Source organism: Tenrec ecaudatus, chromosome 13, assembly GCF_050624435.1.
Source record: "Tenrec ecaudatus isolate mTenEca1 chromosome 13, mTenEca1.hap1, whole genome shotgun sequence".
NCBI classification, from domain to species: Eukaryota; Metazoa; Chordata; class Mammalia; order Afrosoricida; family Tenrecidae; genus Tenrec; species Tenrec ecaudatus.
In genome coordinates, this window is record NC_134542.1 from 129,948,187 (window position 1) to 129,972,810 (window position 24,624).

The 24,624-nt window shown below is 40.9% G+C and overlaps 1 pseudogene; it reads right to left on the minus strand.

The window, feature by feature from the left end:
* Positions 1–17,816: 17,816 nt before the first annotated feature.
* LOC142424367 (SNARE-associated protein Snapin pseudogene) lies at positions 17,817–18,461 on the minus strand (annotated as a pseudogene).
* Positions 18,462–24,624: the final 6,163 nt, after the last annotated feature.

Consider the following 24,624-nt stretch of genomic DNA (forward strand, 5'->3'; position numbering starts at 1 on the left):
TTATTTGTTTATTATTCTAAAGGTGTAATCTTGTTAGAGTTTCTTGGAGGACATAAGATGATCATGGGAGTGTAGTATGAAGAAGTTCTAAGAAAATGCAAAACTGTGTTGACGAGAAAGATGCCAGGAAAGCTGTGCCACGGAATTATTTTGTGCATCGTGACAAGGCGCCTGCTCCTTCTTTGAGGTAGCCATTCCTTTTGAGTGACTGTCGTATAATCGGTTGCCTCCTATAGCTGTGAAATCTGCACAATGATATGGAAGAACTGATCCCTTTGCATTATGATTTTTATCAACAATTTTAAACATACCATGGAGTGACAGAAGAACAAACACATGCAGGTTAGAAAAAGTAGTCAGAAAAAAAAAAATAAATAAAAAAATAAAAAAAAATTAAAAAAAAAAGAAAAAGTAGTCAGAATTTTCCTTAAAAGGGAGCATGACAAGGCCTGATCACGTGTACTTGACATTGTCATTAGGACTCCCGGCCTTTGGAAAAAAAAACACTGTGAAAAATGAAATAAAGTGTCAGAGAAAAGGAGGAAGACTCACACTGAGATGGATTAGCATAGTGGCCAAAGCAATGTGTTCAAACATAAGAATGGTTGCTTAGAATGGTATAAGGCCAGGCAGTGTCTTCTGCTTGTTTTTAAATGTTGTATATAGGATAGCTATGAGTCGGGATGGACTCAACAGCACCAAAAACCACACCTGGACAAGGGTGCTGCAAACTGTTGATGGGAAAATGCCAATATCTTTTAATTCCATTTTCATGGAATTTCAGAAGTATCACACACACACATAAAATAAGAAAGATAAGCTCTCAGTATTAAGAATAAAATATAACAAATAAAAAGTAGTTAAGAGTATATGGACATAACTAGTGAAAGAAGTTGAAATGACCAGATGTACATATTTTTAAATGTCCACTTATTATTAGTAATCAATAAAATGAACAAAACTTCAAAGGTGAGTTACCACTGCATTCTTTCATTTTGGAAAATAATATTATGTTACTAGAAGTACTGCAGTGATGAAATAAGCACCTTCATGTCTTCCTACTGTGAGTAAAATGTAATTCAATTTTTCTCAAATAAAAGTTCTTAATATGTATCTTGAGCCTAAGATAATTTTATATGCTCAAGTAAGTCCATTATTTGGGAATATTCCCTCATTAAATAATCAGGGATACAAAAGGAAAGGTGTGTGTCAGGTTTGCATCTTTTCACTATATTTTTCAATCTGTAAATTTTGCATCTTTTCACTATATTTTTTCAATCTGTAAACTAAGAAAATAATCTGAAAATCTGGGCAATATGAAGAATAATGTAGCATCAGAATTAGAAAAAGGCTTATTAACAACCTGTCATATGCAGATACCACAACCTTGGCTGCTGAAAGCATGGAGAAATTGGTGATGAAAATGAAAGACTGGAGCCTTTCAGATGGATTGAAACTCACTATAAAGGAAATGAAAATCCTCACAAGTAGACCAATAGAGAACATCAATAGAGAAGGGATTGCAGTCATCAAGGGTTTTATTTTGCTTAGATACACAGTCAATGCTCCTGGAAGCACTAGCACAGAAATCAGATAACATATTGCATTGGGTCAATCTGCTGCAGAAGGTTTCTTTAGAGAGCTGAGAAGCCAGGACTTTACTTTGAGGACTAAGGTGAGTCTACTCAAGCCATACGAATGTTAAATCACCTCATCTGTATGTTTAAGTTGAACAATCAATAAGACCGAAGAAAAGGTGAAGCATTTGGATTATGGTGTTGGCAAAGGATATTTAAGATAGTAGGGACTGCCAAAAGAATAAACAAATCTCGGCTTTTTATGCCTTGGATGAAGTGCAGCCAGAATGCTCCTTTGAAGGGAAGATGGAGAGACTTTGTTTCATGCACCTTGGACATGTTACCAAGAAAACCCAGTACCCAGAAAAGGATATTATGCGTGGTAAAGAAGAGGGTCACTGAAAAGCAGGAAGCTCCTCCACAAGATGGATCGACCCAGTGCCTGCAACATTGGCCTCAACCATAGGAATGATTGTGAGCATAGTGCAATCACAGGCCATCTTTCATCATTTTGTTCATAGCGTCACTGAGTTGGAGGCATCTCAACGGGCACCTTGAGCAACACCAACACAAAGTTTCTGCTCAAATATTTATAGCAGAGATACACAGGTTTTTGCACAACAAGAAGAGGGAAAGGTACAATATCAGATGGAATACTACACTGTAATCAAATTTTCTGAATGGGAAGAAGAGAAAGACAGAATCACAACTAAGCACGCCTTTAATACTTTAAAGCTATATGTGTATGAAATAAAGTTCTGAACATATATTTATAAAATATAAAATTTCATCTTTAAAACATAGAATGGACATAAGGAACCCAAAAAACAGATAATGCAAATCCACAGATCATCCTGAACTCCATTCTTGCCCGTCTTTCCCCTCCATCTCCTTCCTGTAAAAAACCATATTTGTTAAAGAAGACAGATAAAATGCCTTTTTTTTCCTGTTCTAGGTATCTCTCTAGCTCAAAGAGATCATTAAACAGAAAAATGTCAGTAGAGACTTGTGTGTTTCTCTGAAGTTGGATGAGTTCAGATAAACTAGGAAGAAAGGCCAGGTGATCTATTCCTGCATGTCAGCCAATGGAAACTATATAGGATTAAATGACTCCAGAATAAAGAGAAGGACAAGGTTCTCTATTATTTCGTCTATGCAGCCAGAGGAACCCTGAACCAAAATCAAGCAAAGATGCCAGAAAAAGGAAAACCACAGGCTCACAATCCTCATAAATAGAGAAATAAAATTTCTCAAAAAATTCTGGTGAACAGTCCCTAACAACACATAAAGCAAAACTACTATCGTCAAGTGTGATTTATACCAGCGATGTGCAAGGATGGCTCAACAGTAGACGATGAATCAATGTAATCCACCACATAAATAAAACAAGGGTAAAGGGTCACATGATCACCTCAAAGATATTTGATAGCACCCAACACCGTTTCCTGATGAAACAGGAAGCGAAAGGAAATGGCTGAACATAATCAAGGGAAAATGTACAACACCAGCAGCCAATATTACTCTCAATGGAGAAAGATGGAGAGTATCCCCATGAGAAGGGAAATGAGAGAAGGATGCTCTTTATCACCACACTTATTTGATATTGCGCTATCCAGAACAATAAGGTGAGAAAGGGAAATAAAACACATCATATCCAAATAGGAAAGAAAGAAGCAAAATGATCCTTATCAACAAACAATCAGATCATATGCATAGAAATCCCAGATACTCCACAGAAGAGTTATTGGAGCTATCTAGAGATTCAGCCAAGTAGCAAGATATAAGACACAAAAATCAGCTGGGTTCCTCTACCTTAACAAGGAGCAACACAGAAAAGGAAATAAAGAAATCAATACCATTTACTATAGCTCCTAGAGGATAAAATGCCTAGGAATAAGTCTTGCAGAGACATACAAGACTTATACTAGAAAACCTATAAAACGCCACTGCAAAGAAACCAAGAGTGGTATGTAAATGAGAAAACGCTCCATGCACATGAACAGGAAGACATCGTGAAAACGTCAGTACTACCAAAAAGATGCTATCTGATCCAAATCTCCACAATACGCTTTACTGTAAAAACCAATTTCAAGCTTTATTTGAAAAGAGAAGAGGCCTCCAAATAACTAAAATAATATTGAAGAAGAAAACAAAGCTTCCCTGATCTCAAAACTTACTGTGCGGTCAAGGTAATAAAAACAGCCTGGTAATGGTTCAATGACTAGTTTAGGACCACTCGGTGTGACAGGAGTCTAACTTTTTTCCAGGGTGGCGAAGGCTATGTGAAGGGCTACTTTGTTTTTTGTTTGTTTGTTTGTTTACATCATTTTACTGGGACTCTTGCCGCTCTTATAACATTCCATACATCAATTGTATCAAGCATATTTATACATGCGTTGCCATGATCATTTTCTAAACATTTACTTTCTATTTGAGTCCTTGGTATCAGCTCCTCTTTTTTTCCTCCCTCCCCCTTCCCACACTCATGATCCCTTGATAAAATATAGATAATTATTATTTTCCATTTTTATTTTATTAAATATTTTTATTTGGGAGTCTTAAAGCTCTTATCACAATCCATACATTCATCCACTATGTCATTTGTACATATGTTGCCATAGTCATTTTCAGAGCATTTTCTTTCTACTTGTGCTCGTTTTTCCCTCCCTCCCCTAACCTACCTCCTTCATGAACCCTGGATAAGTTATAAATCATTAGTAATTTTTATATCCTACATCATCTGTTGTCTCCCTTCACCCACTTCTCTGTTGTTCATTCCCCTGGGAGGGGGTTATATATTGATCCTTGTGATCGATTCTCCCTTTCTCCCCCACCTTCCACTTACCCTACTAATATTTCTAGTCTCGTTATTGGTCCTGAGGGGTTTGTCTGGTCTGGATTCCCTTTGTGGCAGACTCTTATCTGTAGTAGTGTACATATTCTGGTCTAATCAGATTTGTAAGGTAGAATTGAGGTCATGATAGTGGAGTGGGGAAGGAAGCATTAAAGAACTAGAGGAAAGTTGTATGTTTCATCGGTGCTATACTGCATCCTGAATGGCTTGTCATTTCCTTGTGACCTTTCTGTGAGGAGATGTCCAATTGTCTACAAATGGGCTTTGGGTCTCCACTCCACACCCCCACCTCCCCATTCACATTTATATGATTTTGTTCCGGGTCTTAGATGCCTGATACCTGATGCCATCAACACCTCATGATCACACAGGCTGGTGTGCTTCTTCCATGTGGGCTTTGCTGTTTCTCAGCTATATGGCCACTTGTTTATCTTCAAGTCTTAAAGACTTTAAGACCCCAGATGCTATACCTTTTGATATCCAGGCACCATCAGCTTTTTTTTTTTTAAATCACATTTGTCTTATGCACCCATTTTGTCTTCAATGATCATGTCGGAAAGGTGAACATCACAGAATACTGGAGTATTAGAACAAAGTGCTCTTGCATTGAGGGAGTACTTGAGCCGAGGTCCAATGTCCATCTGCTACCTTAATACCTAACATATAAATACAAGTTCATATATCTATTTCTCTATCATTATATATAATATATTTACATATGTACAAGCCTGTATTTAGATTTCTATAAATGCCCTTTACCTCCTCGTTTTTCTTCTATTTCCTTTTACATTCCTCTTGTCCCACTATCATGTTCAGCCTTCATTTGGGTTTCAGTAATTCCTCGGTGTTACATTGCCCTTGATTAAGCCCCACTAGGCATCCGACATCCATCGCTCCATTGATTTTAGTGCACTTGTTGTTCCCTTGTCCTTGGGTTGGTTACCCCTCCCCCATCCTTTCTCCCACCTCCCCTTGTCCTCTGTCCCCCCAGAATTATCGGTCCTCTTATTTTCTTCTCTAAATAGTTTATCCTATTTATCTGATCTAGATAGACATGCAGAGATATTAATAAGTGTAAAAACAAGGCAAAGCCAAACAAAATCACAAAGAAATATCTAACAAGAACAAAACACACACACACACACACAAATAACAAAAAGAAAGCCAATGACTAAAAAGGAAAAGCCTATAAACAGATCAGTTCTTTTATCTTTAGGAGTGTTTTCCAGTCAAGAATGATGGGGTGCCACACTCTGTCCCCAAAGTCTATTTTTGGTATTCCCTTGTGACTTTGTTGCTTTGCTCCCCTTGCTGCTCTGTTGCATGCCCTTAGTGTTTTTCTCCAGTGTGATGGGGTCAGAACAGGCACAATTCCCGCACTGTGCCTCCAATGTTGTTCCTCATTGTGATATGGGCCAGTGAGGGATGTCTTATCTCATAGTGGGGCTGGCCCTATGGTCCTTCTGTGCACTTGGTGCTCTGAGATGGAATATCAACCTCGGGACTTGGTAGGCCAGGCTGTGTTCCACTCTCTCTCTTTCCCTCTTCATTTGCTCCTCTGCTCTGATCAGATGTGCCCCTCTTCCCAAACTGTAGCTTCAGTGCTGTTTTCTGAAGTATCTTCTTCTGGGGGGTGGGGAGGAGTCCACATAGTTGGGATTGGGGCTGGCCCCGCAGACCTTAGTTCCCTGCTACATTCCTGTATGTTGTATTCACATCTTGGTACACTGAGTTGAAATCTGGCCTCTCCCTCTCTTGTGGAATTATAAACAATACCTTCCCTTTGGGTGGCTTAGTACCCTGCATCCTTCCAACTCATCTTATTTTTTTCTCTTTCTTTCCCCCTCCAATTTAGTTGGCTGCCATATTCCTCCCTGAATTGGGTTTGGCCCCTGCCATAGTACCTGGACCTCACCCCAGAAATGTATGTACATAGTAGCCTTTCCCCTAGGCCCAGTTTTTAAGCTTACCTCAGTGGACACATGTTGTATTTGTCCTTTTGTGCTTGGCTTACTTTGCTTAGCATCATTTCCTCCAATTCTTCCCGTGGGCAATGTGCTTCATGCATTCATCAATGCTTCTTAAGGATGTGTAGTATTCCATTGTATGCATGTAACTCAGTTTTTCAATCCATTCATTCAATGATGGAAATTTGGGTTGGTTCCAACTCCTTGCAATTGTGAACTGCGCCACAAGGAACAGTGGAGCACAGATGTCTGGATTGGTTTGTTTCTTGCCTCTTCTTGGTGTATGCCCAGCAGGGGAATTTTGGGGTTGTATGGTAGCTCAATTTCCTTCTGTTTTGGGTATCATCAAATCAATTTCCATAATGGCTGTACATACCTACATGTCCAACAGCAGTGGATGAGAGTTCCTATCTCACCACAGCTCCTCTAACACATGTTTCTTTCTGATTTCTTGAATCGGGCTATGCTTGAGGGTGCTTGGTGGTATCTCATAGTTGTTTTAATTTGCATTTCTCTTATGGCAAATGATATGTTTATTGGCCATTCATATTTCTGCCCTTGTGAAATTTCTGTTCAGGTCCTTTGCACACCTCCTCAGGGGGTACTTAGTTTGTTTTTTTAATTCTTTTTAGAAACTAGCAGCATATTGTAGATTTTAGTAATAAGCCCTTTGTCTGATGTGTCATTGCTAAAGATATTTTCCCATTCCTCTCTTGGTGACTTCTTTTGATGTACACAGGTGAGTTAGCTTCAGTATATTCCACTTGTCAATTTGTGGCTCCTCTATATGTGTGTCTTTACTATATTAAGTCTTCTGATCCACGAGCATGGGATATTCTTCCATTTTTGGGATCACTCTTGGTTTCTTGTAATAGTGTTTTGTACTTTTCCTCATACAAATCTTTTGTTTTTAAAATCAATTATATCCCTAGATATTTCAATTTGTGCTGGGCTGTTGTAAAGGGTACTACCTTTTTAATTGCTTATTCCTTAACATTTTCTGATATGCATAGCAGTCCAATAGACTTCTGCTTGTTGATCTTGTATCCTGCAAATTTGCCATTCTCCTCTATCACTTCCAACACTACACTTGTGGAGTTTGGGGGTTTTCTCTATATAAAATTATATCATCTGTAAATAACTAGTTTCACCTCTTCCTTCCCCAGATGAATACATTTGATGTCTTTTCTTTGCCTTGTGTTGTTAGTTAGGACCTCCAGTATGATGTTAAATAGGAGTGTGGATAGGGAGCATCCTTGTCTGGTCCCCTTTTATAGTGGGATTATTTTCTTCTTTTTTCCACTGACTCCCATGTTGGTGTTGGTGTTTCATATATAGTTTATATAATATTGTGGAATTGCCCTTCCATTCCTATCTCCTTGAGTGTCTTAAACAGGAAGGGGTGTTGGATTTTGTCAAATAGTTTTTGGGCATCTATTGATATTATAATGTGTTTCTTAAAATTTTTCATGTCAATGAGGTGTCTACTAATGACCTTCCGTATGTTGAACCATCCCTGTATTGCTGGTATGAATCCCACTTGGTCATGGTAAATTATTTGTTTTATATTTTTTTGTTTTTTATTAACCAGTATTTGGTCAAAGAATTTTGTATTGATGTTCATTAAACATACTGGTTTGTAGTTCTCAATTCTTGTGGAATCCTTGATCATTTTAGGTAGCAGAATTATACAAGCTTCATAGAAAGAGTTTGGGAGCATTTCCATCTTTTTCTATGTTCTGGAATTGTTTGTGTCGGATTGGTGTCAGTTCTACCCTGAATGCTTGGTAAAATTCTCCTGTGAAGCCATCTGGCCTAGATAATTTTTTTGTTGGTAATCCCTTGATAACCTTGTCTATTTCTTCTATTGCTCTGAGTTTGTTGAGATTTGTGACGTCCATCTAGGATAGTCTAGGGAGGTATTGTTTTTCCAAATATTTGTTCATGTCCTCTAAGTTGTTGAATTCATTAGAGTACAAGCCTTCATAATATTGTTTAATTATCCTTTTGATTTCATTAGCTTCCATTGTAATGTCCCCTGTTTCATCCCTCATCCTTGCTCTTAAAATGTGTTCCTTTCTTTCTTTGATTAGTTTTGCCAGCAGTCTGTCAATTCTGTTAATCCTTTCAGAGAACAAACTTTTAGCTGCATTAATTTTTCCCATAGTTTTCCTGTTCTCACTCTCCTGTATCTCAGCCCTGAATTTTTAAAAAATTTATTTCCTTTTGCTATTAGTAGAATTGTGCTGTGGACTCTACCCTAGTTGCTCTAAGTTTTGAGCCAGAATGTCAAACAGAAGTCTCTCTTCTTTTTTCATGTGTACATGTGTTGTTATCAAACTTTCTGTGATAAATGCCTTTGCTGTTTCCCAAAGGTTTTGGTACATCATATTGTCATTTTTATTGGTTTTTAGAAACTTCCTGATTTCATCTCTGACCTGGGCCAATACCCACTCCTTTTGCAATAGAGAATTATTCATCCTTGTTTACTTTCCCTTTTTAAAAAATAATTTTATTGGGGGCTCATACAACTCTTATCACAATCTATAAATACATCCATTGTGCCCAGCACATTTGTACATTTGTTGCCATCATAGTTCTCAAAACACTTTGCTTTCTACATGAGCACTTCATATCAGCTCCTCATTTTCTCTCTCCCTTACTGCTCCCCACTCTCTCTGAACCCTTGATAATTTATAAATTATTATTATTTTGTCATATCTTACACTGTCCAACATCTACTTTCACCCTCTTTTATGTAGATCTCTGTAATTGGTTCTTGCTTTCTCCCTCACCTTCCCTCCACCCTCCCAGTATTCCCACTCTCACCACTGGTCCTAAAGGGATCATCTGTCCTGAATTCCCTATGTTTCCAGTTCCTATCTGTACCAGTGTATATCCTCTGGTCTAGCTGGATTTGTAAGGTGGAATTGGGGTCTTGATAGTGGGGATGTGGGGGGTGTGGGAGGAAGCATTTAGGAACTAGAGGAAAATTGTATGTCTCATTGTTGCTACCCTGCACCCTGACTGGACTGGCTCATCTCCTCCTCACAGTTCTTCTGTAAGGGAATGTCTAGTTGCCTACAAATGGTCTTTGGGTCCCCAATCTGCACTCCCCCTCATTGACAATAATATGATTTTTTTGTTCTTTAATGCCTAATACCTGATCTCTTCAGCACCTCATGATCACACAGGCTGGTGTGCTTCTTCCATGTGGACTATGTTGCTTCTGAGCTAGATGGCTGAAAGTTTAACTTCAAGCTTTTAAGATGTCAGATGCTATATATTTTGATAGCCAGGCACCATCAGCTTTCTTCACCACTTTGACGTATGCACACATTTGGCTTCAGCGATCATGTCAAGGTGAGCAGCATCATGGAATGCCAATGTAATAGAACAGAGTTTCTTGCATTGAGGGAGTACTTGAGTGGAGGCCCAATGTCCATCTGCTACCTTAATACTAAGCCTATATATATAATACATGCACGTAGATCTATTTCCCCATTATCATTTATAAATACATGTACATACGTTTCTTCATCATCCTTTTGTTGATTTCCAGTCTTGTGGAATTGTGGTCTGAGAGTGAAGTCTGTATGATCTCTATGTACTTGAATTTATACACAATTGACTTGTGTCCAAATATGCAGTTTTTCTTCGAGTATGTGACAGGTGTGCTTGAAAGGAATGTGAATTTTGTACATTTAGGTGGAGAGCTCTGAAAATATCTATTAGGTCAATTTGTACAGTTGCAATCTTTAGCTATGTAGCCTCCTTGCTGTTTCTTTCCCTGTGATCTGTGTTTTTCAGAGTGTTGAATTAAAATCAACTACTATAATCATTGATCCTTTGATTTCTGTTTTCATCGTTTGCAGTTTTGATATATGAATTTCACGATATTCTCATTGAGCGCATATATATTTATTATGCTCACTGATTCTTGCTCTACTGTTCACTTGAACATTATATAGTCTCCCTCCTTGTCGCTTATTATGCCTTGCACCTTGAGATCAATTTTTTCTGAAATTAGGATTGCAATTCCTACCTTTTTAAAATTGCCATTTGTTTGGTATATTTTTCTCCAGCCTTTGATTCTCAGCCTATTTTTGTCTGTCATCTTGAGATGTGTCTCCTGTAGGCAGCCGATCGATTGGTTATGTTTTCTAAGTCTTTTAATGACTGAATTCAGCCCATCGTTATTCAATGTTGATGCATCCACCTGTGAACTCTATGGTGTCATCTTGTACCTTTTGTGTTGGGTATTTTCCTACCTCTCTATCTTATCAGTGTGTGTGTGTGTGTGTGTGAGAGAGAGAGAGAGAGAGAGAGAGAGAGAGAGAGAGAGAGAGAGAGAGAGAGAGAGAGAGATTCCTTCTTGCCTTCTTTCCAACATTGAACTAATGCTATCTTGGGGACTGTTTTCTCTGTGTTGCCCCCTGGGTGGAGTTATTCTATGTGACAGTCTCTTATTTGTGCTTGGTGACTGTTTATCTACTGCCCATACTGGATTGGCAAGGATCTTTTGTAGCGCTGGTTTTCTTTTTTACATATTCTTTGACTTTTTCCTCATTTGGGAAAACTCTGACTTCTCCATCTATCTTAATAGATTATTTGGCTGGGTATAGTATTCTTGGATTGGTGTTATTTTCCTTCAATTTTTGGAATATGTTACTCTACTCCCTCTTCTTCATCGTGTCTGCTGAGAAGTCTGAACATATCCTTATTTCGATACATTTATAAGTGACTGCTTGCTTTTCCCTAGTTGCTCTTATGATTTTCTCCTTTTCCTCAAATTTGGATAATTTAACTATGTCTTGCTGACTTTTTAGGAATAAGTCTACTCGTGTTCTTTCAACCTCTTGAATGGCTGTCTGTTTTTAATTTTTTTTTTTAAGCTGGGGAAGTATTCCTCTGACAATTCCTTTGCTATTTTTTCCATTGGCTTTGTCATTGTGTCTTGTTCTGGTAGTCCAATTATTGTAATATTGTTCCTCTTCATAGCATAGGACATGGTTCTCAGGTTTTCTTCAGCTTCTCTGTCTTTTTGCTTTTTCGTTTGTTGAATTCTGCCTCATTATCTCTAGGTCACTGGTGCTATTCTCTGCCTCCTCAAGTCTGTTGGTGACGTCTGTTAATTTGCTACTGAATTTTATTATTTCATCCTTCTGGTCTTGTACTTCCCTTTTTTGTGTGCACTTTATCTCCTCTATCATTTCATCTATTTTCTGTATTTCTTTCCTCATATGTATAACTCTGAAGCATTCTGAAGATTTCTCTCTGGGGCAAGTCATTGTCTGCTTCTTCTATGCACATCATTAGATTCATGACTTCTTCTGACATTGTCTTTTGTTTCTTCTCCTTTTCTGTTAAGACTGTTGGGGCTTGTTGCTCTTTATGTATTATTTTAGAGTAGACTGACACCATTTTCCAGAGAATCAGAACATTGGGCTCTCTCTTTGTGAGACTCATAGGAGTGTTGCTTCTTACCACATGCAGCTAAATGCATTGAGATGTTGGGCTCTCTATTCATCTTCCTGTGGGTTTACTCTTATCCAACCAGTATTCTGATATTTGTAGTGCAAGTTAGATGGTCCTCTCATGGAACGCTGGTCGGGTGGTTGTGGGCCCATGAGGATGGCACTTCACAGGATAATCTCACTGGAAGCCATGGTGGTATGGTCCACTGGGCCTTGGGGTGCCTTGGATACTGTGTGGCAGTGCCCACTGCAACAGGAGTACTGCACAGGGCAGGTGGGTGTACCAGCCTTGGTGAAGAGCACTGTGATGGCAAGTGGAATTACCCTAGTAGGAAAGATCATCATGGAAGTTGGGCAGATGAGAACCACAAAGGTTAGGAGTGAGTTCCCCCAGTCACTTGTAGGGCCTTGGAGGGCAGGTGGGAGTTCCCCCAGGCATTTGTAGGGGAGATTCCTCTAGACATTGGTGGAGGGCAGGAGTGATTTCCTCAGCTGCATGTAAGGCCACCGAGTGTGGGAACACCTCCAACTGGGCAGTCAGACTTGCCCAAGGCAGAAGGGAGTGGCCTAGAGGCCATCAGTTGTTTGTGAAAGGAAAGAGAGAAAGGAAAAACAAAGATTAAAAACAAAAATAATAACAAACAAAAACAAGGATGAGAAACAAACACAATAAAAAAGGAAAAACAGTCTGCTAAGAATGTTGCAGGAGAAAAGCAGAAAAGGAAAAAAAAAGTAAAGATCAGGTGAGCACTGATCACCTGACCCGTGAGACTGAAGAGATTTAAATATTGACCCAACGTAGCTGGTGAGTGTGCCCACTTTGGTATAGAGTCCCATGGATGCTGGACATAATTTCCTTAGTCGGCAAGATCATCACGAGAGTCCAGTGTGTGGATCGCTGGTGTAGCTGCCTTGTACATGTGCAGCATGGCCACAGAGGGCAGTCTGGATCTCCCCCAACTGGGTGGGCGGAGTTGCCCTAGGTGGAGGGTGGTAGCCTGTAAGTCAGCTGTGGCATGGGAAAGGAAAGAGAGAGAAGTAAAAGAGAATGAAAAAGATGAGAAAAGAAAGCAATAAAAAGAGCCTGTTTTGACTAACTCTGTTGGGAGAGCAAAGAAAAAGAGTAAAAAGTAATGAGATTGCTGAGCCCTCATCGCCTGACTGTGGGGCAGAAGGGATTTAAACCCTGTCCCAAGGTGGCAGTGAGTGTGCCTGCGTTGGTGGAGAGTCCCATGGGTGCTGGGTGAAATTATCCTCAAAGGCAAGATCTCAGCAGAGGTCAGGCAGAGGTTCCTGCAGCAGTGTGAAGCGCTGGAGATGACTGGTATACCTGTCTTGTGCCATATGCAATGCTGTGTGCATCACTGCAATAGGTGGGAGGAAGTTCCCTCGGCCACAGGTAGGTCCGAGGAGGACTGGCCAGGGAGCCCCCAGACACAAGAAACATCATAAAGGGCAGGCAGGATTTCCCCAGCCATGTGTAAGGCCACTGAAGGCAGACAGTAGCTCGCCCTGTTGGGCATGTGGAGTTGCCCTACTTTGTGCGGAGACTGATGAATGCCCCAGTAGCTCAGAGAAGTTTCTTCTGGCCATCTGGAACTGAATTTGTCCCCTTGCTATGGGCTGTCCATTTATGCTCTGTGAAACTGTGTTCTGAGACTGAAGTTTGTCCCAGCAGTTCTTGGTTGTGTTGGGCTATGCTCTGAAGATTACTTCTGGCATTCTTAGCTTTGGCGACTTTGTTATGTTAATGTATGCTAAAGGACAGTGTTCTGCAGGTTTGCCTCGGAGTTAAAAAGTAGCCACTGTCTGAGATTGGAAGTTTTTACCAAGAAAATATTTCTTCTTTTTAGATTGGGCTCGTGGGGTGCCCTGATTTGGGGACTGTCGTGCGGACCCCCCAGGGGAGGAGGACTAGCTTATCAGAGAGGTTGTTTTTTTCAGCTGACTGGAACTGAATTCGCCCCTGGGTGTCGGCTATTCTTCGTGCTCTGCCAAACTGTAATCTGAAACAGGTAGATATCCCAGTGGCTCTTCAATAGCTGCCGTGCGCCAACCCCTAGACTACAAGCACCGGGTAGCTAGCAGAGTGGGGAACCCTGGTGTGGGGTCTTGTGACTAGTTTTCAGAGGTTCTCTCTCTCTTTTTAAAATCATTTTATTGGGCACTCTTATCACAATCCACACATCCATCCATTGTGTCCAGTACTTTCGTACATTTGTTTCCCTCATCGTTCTCAAAACATTTGCTTTCTACTTGAACCCTTGGTATCAGCTCCTCATTTTCCCCTCCCTCCCACCTCCCCCCTGAAACCTTGATAATTTTTAAATTATTATTATTTTGTCATATTTTACACTATCCGATGTCCCCTTTCACCCACTTATCTGCTATCTATCCCCCAGGGAGGAGATTATATGTAGATCCTTGTAATCTGTTCTAGCTTTCTCTCTCACCTTCCCCCCACCTTCCTGGTATTGCCCTTCTCTCCACTGGCCCTCAGGGGTTCACCTGTCCTGGATTCCCTGTGTGTCCAGTTCTTATCTGCTCCTGTGTACCTCCTCTGGTCTAGCCGGATTTGTAGGGTAGAACTGGGATCATGGTAGTGGTGGGGGAGGAAGCTTTCTAGAATTAGAGGAAAGTTGTATGTTTCATCATTGCTACCCTGCACCCTGACTGGCTTGTCTCCACTCCGCAGCCTTTCTGCAAGGGGATTTCAGAGGTTCACTTCGAGCCTAGGAGTAGGACAATTTTTAGACAGCATTCTGGGGTAATTGCTGCTCACTGCAGGACTAGGACACAGGGAGGAGATTGGGTCCAGTGGAGCCCGAAAGTGAGCACAATAATCCTAGAGCATTTCAGTGCATTCTCAATTTGCCTTGTGAGTGAAAATAAAAAAGAAGGGGGTTTCTAGACCAGACTCTAGTATGCTGATTCTGTTTTTAGCTCTCAGCCTCCCAGTCTCGGTCTCTTTACCTCCTAATTTTCTGGTCTGGAAGCAGGAGGTCTGGAAGGGTAAATCAACCTGGACACCATCTTGGCTCCACTTCCCCCTAATAATTATTATTTTCATATCTTATTCTGACTGCTGCCTCCCTTCACCCAAGTTTCTGTTGTTCATCTCCCTGGAGGGGCAATTATGCATCAATCACTGCAATCTGTTGCTCCTACACCAATCCTCCTTTCCCTCCTAACCTTCCTGGTATTGCCACTCCCATTTCTATTCCCAGTGGTTTTATATGACCAGATTCCAAGTGTTGTGAGCTCTTATCTGTACTGGTGTACATGCTCTGGTATAGCCAGAACTGAAATGCAGGACTGTGGTCATGAGAGTGGGAGGTGAGGAAGCCTCAAAGAGCCAGAGGAATACTGTGTGTTTCATTGGTGACTTACTGTGTCCTGGTTGACTCATCTCTTCCTTGTGACCCTTCTTTTAGGGGATTACTATTGTCTACAGATGGGTGTTGGGTCTCTGCTCTGATCCCCATCATTCTCAACAATATATTTTTGTTTGTTTATTTGAGGTCTTCTGGTGCCTGCTACCTGATCACATTGACATTTCATGATCACACATGCTGGTGTGTTTCATTCGATGTGTGCTTGTTGCATCTCTGCTAGATGGCTGCTTGTTTAGCTTCAAGCCCTTAAGACCCCAGTTGTTATACCTTTTGATAGCTGTGCACCATCCACTTTCTTCACCACATTTGCTTATGCACTTGTTTTGTCTTTAGTGATAGTGTCGAGATGGTGAGCATCACAGAATGCCAGCCTATCAGTACAAAGTGTTCTTGCATTGAGGGAGGGCTTGAGCAGAGGCCCAAATTCTGTCCACTTCCTCAATATATTATATGAGAAATAAATAATAATAATGATAAAATAATAAATATATGTATATAGGCCAATACTTCTATTTTTATGAATTAATATGTGTTTATTCCTCTATCCATAGCTTGGCTTTCCATAACTTTTCTTCCTAAATCTTTCCTCTGTTTCCTTTTTACCTTCCTACTGCCCCACCATCACTCTTGCTGTGAAGGGCTACGTTGGATATAAATAAAGAGAGAGAGAGATTTCAGCACACAGCCAGTGTGCATTCAGGGGACATGGAGAAAGCAAAAATGCTCTGTGTAAGAATTGGGGAATGTTTGTAGTTTATGGAGACACTAAGAGGCAGAGTTTAGAGGGAAAGGAAGACAGCAGTATTGACTGACATTTAGAGCATTGTTGCAAAATCTTTAGCTATTTGAACACATTTATAACAAGAGCTCCATGAAGTAAGAATTGAGTCACAGGTGGAGTTTTGCTTTGCTCATTGACAATAGTCTAATAAACAGCAATGGAACATTTGCTCACAGACGGTGTAAATCCAGCATCTGTGTTCCTCAGCTGCATACCACATTATCTCAAAAAGGGACTCTAGAAAAGAAGGAGTATATGATTTTGTGTAGTTGTTGTGTACATGGCTGCAATCCACAAGGTCTACAGTTTGAAACCACTCTGAAGAAAATGGTCGGGCTTTCTATTCCCATAAATGGTTTCAGTCTCAGAAACTCACAGGTGAAGTTCGACCCTGGCTTATTTTGTGGCTATGAGTCTGCATTGACTTGATGGCAGTGAGGTTTTGTTTGTTTTTCTTAAGCAAGACATCAAAGGGTTCAAGGCTAACAATTTCCAGAAGAAATATTTCCATGGTGGTAATGGCTCTGAGATTTTTTGGAACTTGATTGTTTGCTGATCTGGGGTGCACTGAAAATCTCTTCTTTGCTTCAATGCTCAAACCTTTAGTAAAACTTGACTATACAGATGCAGTTAAATTTCAGTTACTTTTCAGTATCAAAAGCAAAAGAGGTCTGTGTATTCCAAAATGGGTCTATCTGCCAGGGAAGAAAGAGAATAAATTCATGAAGTGAGATGTAAATGTTAGAATTTGGTGAGAGCATGAAATTGGAACATGTGATCATAAAAATTAAGAGACTCCTCCCTCCACTATCATGATCCCAATTCTACGCTACAAATCTGGCAAGACCAGAAGATATACAGTGGTACAGATAGGAACGGGAAACACAGGGAATCCAGGTCAGATGATCCCTTCAGGACCAGTGGTGAGAGTGGCTATCACTGGAGGATGGAGGGAAGGTGGGGTAGAAAGGGGGAACCCGATTACAAGGATCTACATATAACCTCCTCCCTGGGGGTGAACAACAGAAAAGTGGGTGAAGGGAGATGTCGGACAGTGTAAGATATGACAAAATAATAATTTATGAATTATGAAGGGTTAATGAAGGAGGGGGGTGGGGAGGGAGGGGGAAAAGTGAGGAGCTGATATTAAGGGCACAAGTAGACAGCAAATATTTTGAGAATGATGATGCCAACAAATGCACAATTGTGCTTGACACAATGGATGTGTGTATGGATTGTGATAAGAATTGTATGAGCCACCAATAAAATAATTTTAAAAAAGAAAGAGAGAAAATTAAGCGATATTCCCCCAGATGTTAAGAATCCCTGGGGGTATGAAAAGCTGATATTCCAATTCAACATGGGGCAAGGGTATTCAGCCAGATTTATTTTAATATTGAAATAAGGATGTTTCTTTATGTTGAAGGATTTGGAGACTCCTGACACAGCAAGCTCTTGGGTTATACACAGTAGAGATGATTTAACTGTCCTCCAGATTCAAGTAGACCAGAGATCTAAAACTAACTGGAGGGTTTTATGTTATTCTTTTAAAAAAAAATTTTTTTTATATACTGGAAGCATTTATTGGGGGATCATAGCAACGCTGTTAAGCCAGTGCAGTCATCAGCATAGGCATCAGTCCTCAGTGTAAACCAAGGAACATCAGGTAGGGGATATGCTGTCCAGGCCCCACATCAGCACATGGTTAACTAGGTGAAGGAAGGGGAAGGAGGTGGGCCTTGCGTGTACACTTAAATAAACAGCCTCAGTTCATTCGTGGAAGCGAGAGCCATAATAGCCTTAAATCCTTTGGAATCCTGAGTCCAGAACCGTTGGTTTCTTGGCCTCCCATCAGTGGGTCAGAATTAAGCGCTTCAAGTAAAACCGAAGTCTGTACTCCCGAGGTCTGCAAGGAGGGGTTAAGTGTCTGCTGGAGAATTCTCAAGGTGGTTGGGGGACAACAGTACTTGTAATATTCTGTGGTCCATCTTCTGGCTTGTTACTTGCTTGGGGAGCCAGGAGGATAAACTCCCGAGAGTCCAGCATCGCTCTCCTTCGGGCTGTTTCCTTGGCAACACTGTGGTTTAGCCGCCGCAGCCTCTCCTGAGCATTCTGTAGAATGTTGTTGACCAAGACAACTCTTCGCCGAGCATTAAGGAGCTTCTTTACATAGGGATCGAGGTCCAGGGCCACCTTCTGGTCCTCATTGATGCGGCACAGTTCTGTAGCCAGGTTGTCAATTTGTTCCCGGAGTTCTACTTGACTCTCTCTGACTGCGTGGACGTGAGTGTCGAGCTGTTGCACAGCGGGTTGCAGAAACTCGAGAAGCCCCTCGGCGAAGAGGTCGCCGCCTGCAGACCCCGCCACCGGGTCCCGGCCCTGACACAGCGGCGGAACCAGCCCCAGCCATCACGAACTCTCCTGATTCCCGGAACCTGCCGCGAAGGCCGCCGGGAACTCTTTATGTTATTCTTAAATGGAAGAGCTGTCATTAAAGGTCAAGGCTTGGAACGTGTCCACTGTGAGGTTCAACTTGAGCAAATCAATGTCAGGGAACTGGCAGTTCCAGAACTCCCTGTGTGCCTGCTGCTTTTAGAGAGAAGTCAGCATGCTCCTGCCTTGCCCTGTGGACCTTGCTATCCCTATCACCATGCACCTCTTAGTCCTAAAGTCCTTGTGGAATTTGAAATCCTGGTGTTACATTTTGTGCAGAACCTGGGTAATTTGTTTTGTCAGGAGCACTTGAGTTTTCTGGATAGACAAATAAACTCCTGCCAGTTTTACTTGGATGGAGATTTAGGTGAATTTTTCTGTTTCTGTGTTCTTTCCCTCCCTCCTTCTTCTTCAGGAATATCCAGTTCATTTGTTGCAAACCTCTTTTGAACAGCAGATTACAATTTAAAAAACCTTTTCACAAATATCAATTAATTTTATTCTCAGAACAGTCCTTGATCACAGACTGAACAACTATACTTATTTTCACTTTAAAGATGGAGAAACCAAAGAAGTGAAATAATTTGACATACACAGCTGTAGAATACTTGGGCTTTCATATACATGCATGTCATGTTGAAAGTTATTAGTCATAGTCTGCATAATTTCTATGAGTCTCAGGTAAGTTCTTGTTAGAGAAATTTAAGGATTTCTAGAGCAGGAAAGGATATACACACATGTATTTATTGTTATCGAGTTTGTATTCATCCATAATGATCCTTTGTGCAAAAGAATGAGATATTGGCCAGTCTTGCACCATCCTCAAAATTGGTCCTGTCTTCGAGGCCATTGTTGCTGCCACTATGAAAATACATCTTGTAGAGGGAGTTCCTCTTTTTCATGTCCAAAGTATGTAACACGAAGTCTCCCCATCCTTGCCCCAAAGGATCACTATGACCTTACTCCTTCTAAGACAGATTGTTTGAACTTTTGGCAGTCCACGCTACTCTCAATATTCTTCACCAGCACCATAATTCAATATATGTATATATGGTCTGGTTGATATCAATGAGATGTTTCACACAGTTTCAGAGGTGAGCAAGTTCCAAATCTATGTATCAGAAGTTATACTGGAGGTTTCTCCTGATTTTAGTAGTTGCAGGAACCCAGTATTCTCAAGATCAGCAGGTTGGACAACAGATATCTGGCTTCATAGGCATTGATTTGAAGGTCAGCAGGATTCTTTGCTTGCTGATGACACCAGGGTTGACAAGTAATATGGCAGACTAAGAATTGGAGATTGGCAAGCTAGATGCTGGATCCTGACCTTCCAAGAGTCCACCTATATTGGTGGCAGACCACAGCCCTGAGGAAATCTCTTCACTGGAAATTACTAGGTCTGAACTGTGAAACCACTGAGGATCCCAACTTAACCAACTTAACCATAATACTTTATCACAGTCCACATTTTATTAACTTGACGTATGTACAGATCTCCTTAAGCCATGTAGAATCTCTAAATAGAGACAACTAGAAAGTCAGACTTGTGCCTAAAATTAGGCCAAGGGCTGACTATGGAACAGATCATTAACTGCTCATATCCAAGTTCAGGTTGAAGGTGAGAAAAAATAAATAAAACAAGTCCATAAAAGCCAAAATAAAAACTTGAGCCTATCCCACCTTAATTTTGAGAATATCTCATAGGTGGAGTTTGATCAGGTCGTAGCTTGATTGGAGGGCAACGAGATAAATGACATTCCAATGCTGTTCCCCTTCTTCCTCCCTGGTGATTGGACCAGTGTGCTGCTGCTTGCGCTAGTTCTTTGCCTCAACTGCGTGCTGCACTACCTGAGGGCCAAGTCAACCTGTGGAGCCTGTCACTAGAATGTGAAGCTCCTTTGAGACTGTTTTGCCATGCTGGCATGAACATCACTTGAGCTTGAGGCTGGTGGATCCTGTCGCTGTGCACCACTTGAGTTCGAGATCCCGTTAGGCCTGCTTCACTAAGCTTCCGTGATACTGCATGTTGCTGACCTAGTTGTCTGCTGCCTACAGGAAGACTGCCTGTTTTGCCTGAGGGAAGACTCTGCAGTCTGCTTCCATTACTTTGGACGGCAGTCTGTATGAGTTAAAGGACTGTCAGTATAGTAACTGTTCCATGAAAGTGAGTTGAACTGAGTCCGCTGTATTGCTGGGTGGAATAATTAACTGTTATATTTTTTCTCACTGTATATATATATATATATATATATAAATATATCTCCTGATTTTGTTTCTCTAGAGAACCCTGCCTAACATATGGGGCTACCAGTATACTTGTAATAAATGGGATGTGGAAGGAATGGCTTGTGCAAACATAGGAAAGGCAGGGAAGATCTTGGTTAAATTCAAAGAACTGAATGTCTGGAGCAATGTCACTGTGTCCACTTTTCAGCCTGTGTAAGAGGATTTAATGGTGAATCCAAAGAGGTTGGCTGGTCCCAGGTAGACTCTCAGGGCAATCAGATTAAATCTATTGAAGGATTTTAAATGTAGGCAGTGTAATTGTGGCCTTTGTGTTGCTGTGATGATTGAAGCTATGCTACCACTATTTTAAATACTAATAAGGTCTCCCTTCTACACCAAGAAAAGAAAGAAGAAAGCCATGTCAATCTACTTCCAAAATTTAGCCAGTGAAAATCCCATTTGCCACAGTAAAATATTTCTCAATAAGATAGTGCTAGAACATAAGCCCTCTGGGTTGAAAGGACCTGAAAATATAAAGTGACCATATCAAAGACTCCAAGGTATCAAAATGATGAAGATGGTGCAGGACTGGGTCATACTTTATTCTATTATACATGGGCTTGTTGTGAATGGAAATTTACTTCACAGCTGTTAGTTACAATAAACATGCTTACTTTTCATTTTTTAAAGATGTTTCTGTAGCTTCCATAGAGGGTAACTTGTGACAATGCAGGCAGAGGTGGAAGGAGTGATACTAATAATAAGCAGTGGTTCAGGTAAGAGATGATGAAGCTATGAAGGTGTGTTAGCTCTAGGAATGGAGAATGGCAAAGGGGATGTTTAAGAGCTATACGGATCAAGAAGCAGAAGATGTTAGTGTGTGGGTGATTCCAGGGTTGAGTAGTCAGGGAGGATTTTTACATTTCTGAATAGGAAGAATGGAGGCAGAGTGGTGTATGTGTATGTTCAAGTTAGTCCATGTTGAGTTTTAAATCTTCATGAGATATCAAGTGGAGAGACCCATTGGGTAACAGATTTCACGAGTCTTGAGTTTTGGGCTGAGGTAAGAGACCTACAATGGAGTTTCCATATGACAATTTTGCAATAGAAGATAATCATGCAAAGAGGGGAAGTGAGGGGTGGAAAGAGTAGAAAGGTGTGGGGTGCAAAAGAGTTCTTCCCCAGGTTATCTCCCTCAAATATATGCCAAACCTAAGATACTGCTTGCTACATATGGTAAATGATTGTACACTTGGAGGTCATTGCAAGCTGGCCATAGGTTATTCTCCATAAAGGTTATCAGCTATCTAGAGCAATCAGGCTGTATAGTCTGTATAGTCTGTCCCACCCTAAGTAGGGCCCATGCCCTTCTGCTAAGGATGGTAGATTGTTTCCCTGAAGGAGAGTCCAGGGAGGTCAAGCCCACTCAAGGGTGACCAAGATTAGGCCGCCATATTGAGTCTAGGGTATGCCCATTTGTCCCTACCCTCATCCCTGTCCTTTCATGTGTATGCCTATTGTACAGCCCCTTCCTGTGACGTGTGTGGTTACCTGTAATCACACACCTAAGAATGTATAGGGTTTGGTCAGAAATAAAGAGGAGACACTCTATTTTCCCTCCCCATCCTCCTGCTCTCTGCGTGGACCTGGTTGCTGAGATCATGGCCATCCCGGAGGTGAGCATGCGACCATAAAATGTGCCTGACTTCTTTTTTTCACTCTCTCTCCTATCTTCCATCACTTTACTGTGATCTGTATATATTTTAACTGTACAATTGCTCCTACAGACCCCCATGGAAGCCAGAGGCCGGTCTACTCTAACAGAAAGGCACAAAGCCTTGAGAAATTGCATCCAAAGATGACTAAGAAGATTCTAGTGAAACATGAGAAAAAGCAGAGTGTTGAAATATGGGAAGCAGAGAAGGAGAAATGTGTTAAATGCTTCCCAGACAGCAAGTCATCTTGAGCTTCAAATTGTCCCTGAATGTAGCCTAGATATCATTGCTAAGAATCTTTAGGGGGCATATGTGGTTTTGCTAGGGATGGGAAACGAGGAAGTGCAATTAGAGCATTCAATCAGGTTAAGGTTTTACTCTCTGATCCTGAAAAGGTAATTTCCTTTTTCTGAGCCCCAGTATTCTTATCTAGGCAAACGAGAGGGTTGAGATGTCAGGCCCCAAAACATTCTCTAATCCCAGAAAAGTAGAGTCATTCCCATTAGCAGGGTATAAGTAGGAGAGATTTTTTAATGACATGAGTTTCCACAGACTCCTTAGGGCTGTCAAGTCTAGTATGACAGGCCAACTGGGAAATTTCCTGCTTAGTTCTACATTTTCTCAACGGGCTTTCAGGTCATCGCCCCTAGCGACATTCCTCTCTAGACTATCTCAAATATTCTGATTTTTACACCTCTGGAACACTTACACAGTGGCATAATATTTTCCGTTTTTTCTTCTGCGAATCTTTTGTCTCATCTTTTTCCTTCCTTGACCTTACCATGTATGTACACATAAAAGCCAGTTATTGATCCCTTATTGAACAACAGCTGTGTTTCAGTGTTCCATGCATCATTCCATGTGTGATCACGTGTGTGTGTGTGTGTGTATGTTGTGATGACAATGGGACCATAGGGTTCCCGTGTGTGTGTATGTTGTGATGACAATGGGACAAATATATTGGGTTCATAGAAACTGATGGAAACTCAAAGATTATTTTTAGGTTGTCCCTTTCTAGAAAATTCTGGAAAGGAGAAAGTAGGCAAGAGCGTAGGGTTAAATATTAGATGACTCCCTGTTGCTGGTTCATTCTAGTAATAATTGTTTTGGCATCGTGACATCCAAGATAGAAAAGATACCATAAATCAGCCTTTTTGCTTTTTCTATCAACTTTGTTTTCACTAAACTGGATCACAGAAGCTTATGCAATGTACACAGTAAATTGGTACTTCTGTGAATGAGACTTGTGCAGGAGCCTCTTATGTCTCTTCTCAGAACAACACTGAGCTGGGAAACAGAGAAGAAGACACCCTTGACCTTAACTGGATCTAATTGGGGAGCCAAATAAAAGCTTGCAGAACATTCTAGTGATATATTAATATCCATCAAATATAACCGCAAAAACACCTCATAAAAGTGGGGCAAAGAAACTACATGGTGCCCAGCCATTAGAATGAATATCAAATGGGGTGTTAAAACCTTGCCTGTAAACAAGTAGCCATCTAAGTGGAGCACCAGTCCACAAGGAAGAACCACACCAGACTGTGTGATCCAATGATTATAAATAATAAAATCTAAATCCAAAGGAAGGAATGGTATCAGAGACTAAATTGTGGACACTTGGTTTGCAAAAGGCTATGGATGACAGTGGAAACCCAAAATCCATTTGCAGGGCCCACACACGGAGTAAGCATCTAGCGGATCCCCTCTGAAAGCCAAGGATGTTACTTTGAGGACTAAGGTCTGTCTGACTCCAGCCATGGCATTTTCAGTCACCTAATACACAGGTGAAAGTTAGACCTTGAGTAAGGAAGACCTAAGCAGAATTGATGCATTTGCATTGTGGTGCTGGAGATGAATATTGAAAGCTCCATAGCCTGCCAAAGACAAACCAATTTGTCTTGGAAGAAGTAATGTCAGAGGATTTCTTGGAGACAAATTGGGTGAAACTTCTTACGTACTTTAGACATGTTGTCAAGTGAAACCAGTCTTGGAGAAGAACATCTTGTTTGGTAAATTAGAGGGTTGGAGAAGAAGAAGACCCTTGATGCGATGCATTGATCCTGTGGCAGCAATATTAGGCTCAAGCACAGGAACCATTGTGGGGATGGTGTAAAACTGTGTTGGAACCCACTCAATGGCACCGAACAACCACAACAATTATCCCCTTGGAATAAATGTTTCCTTTTGGTTTTTAAC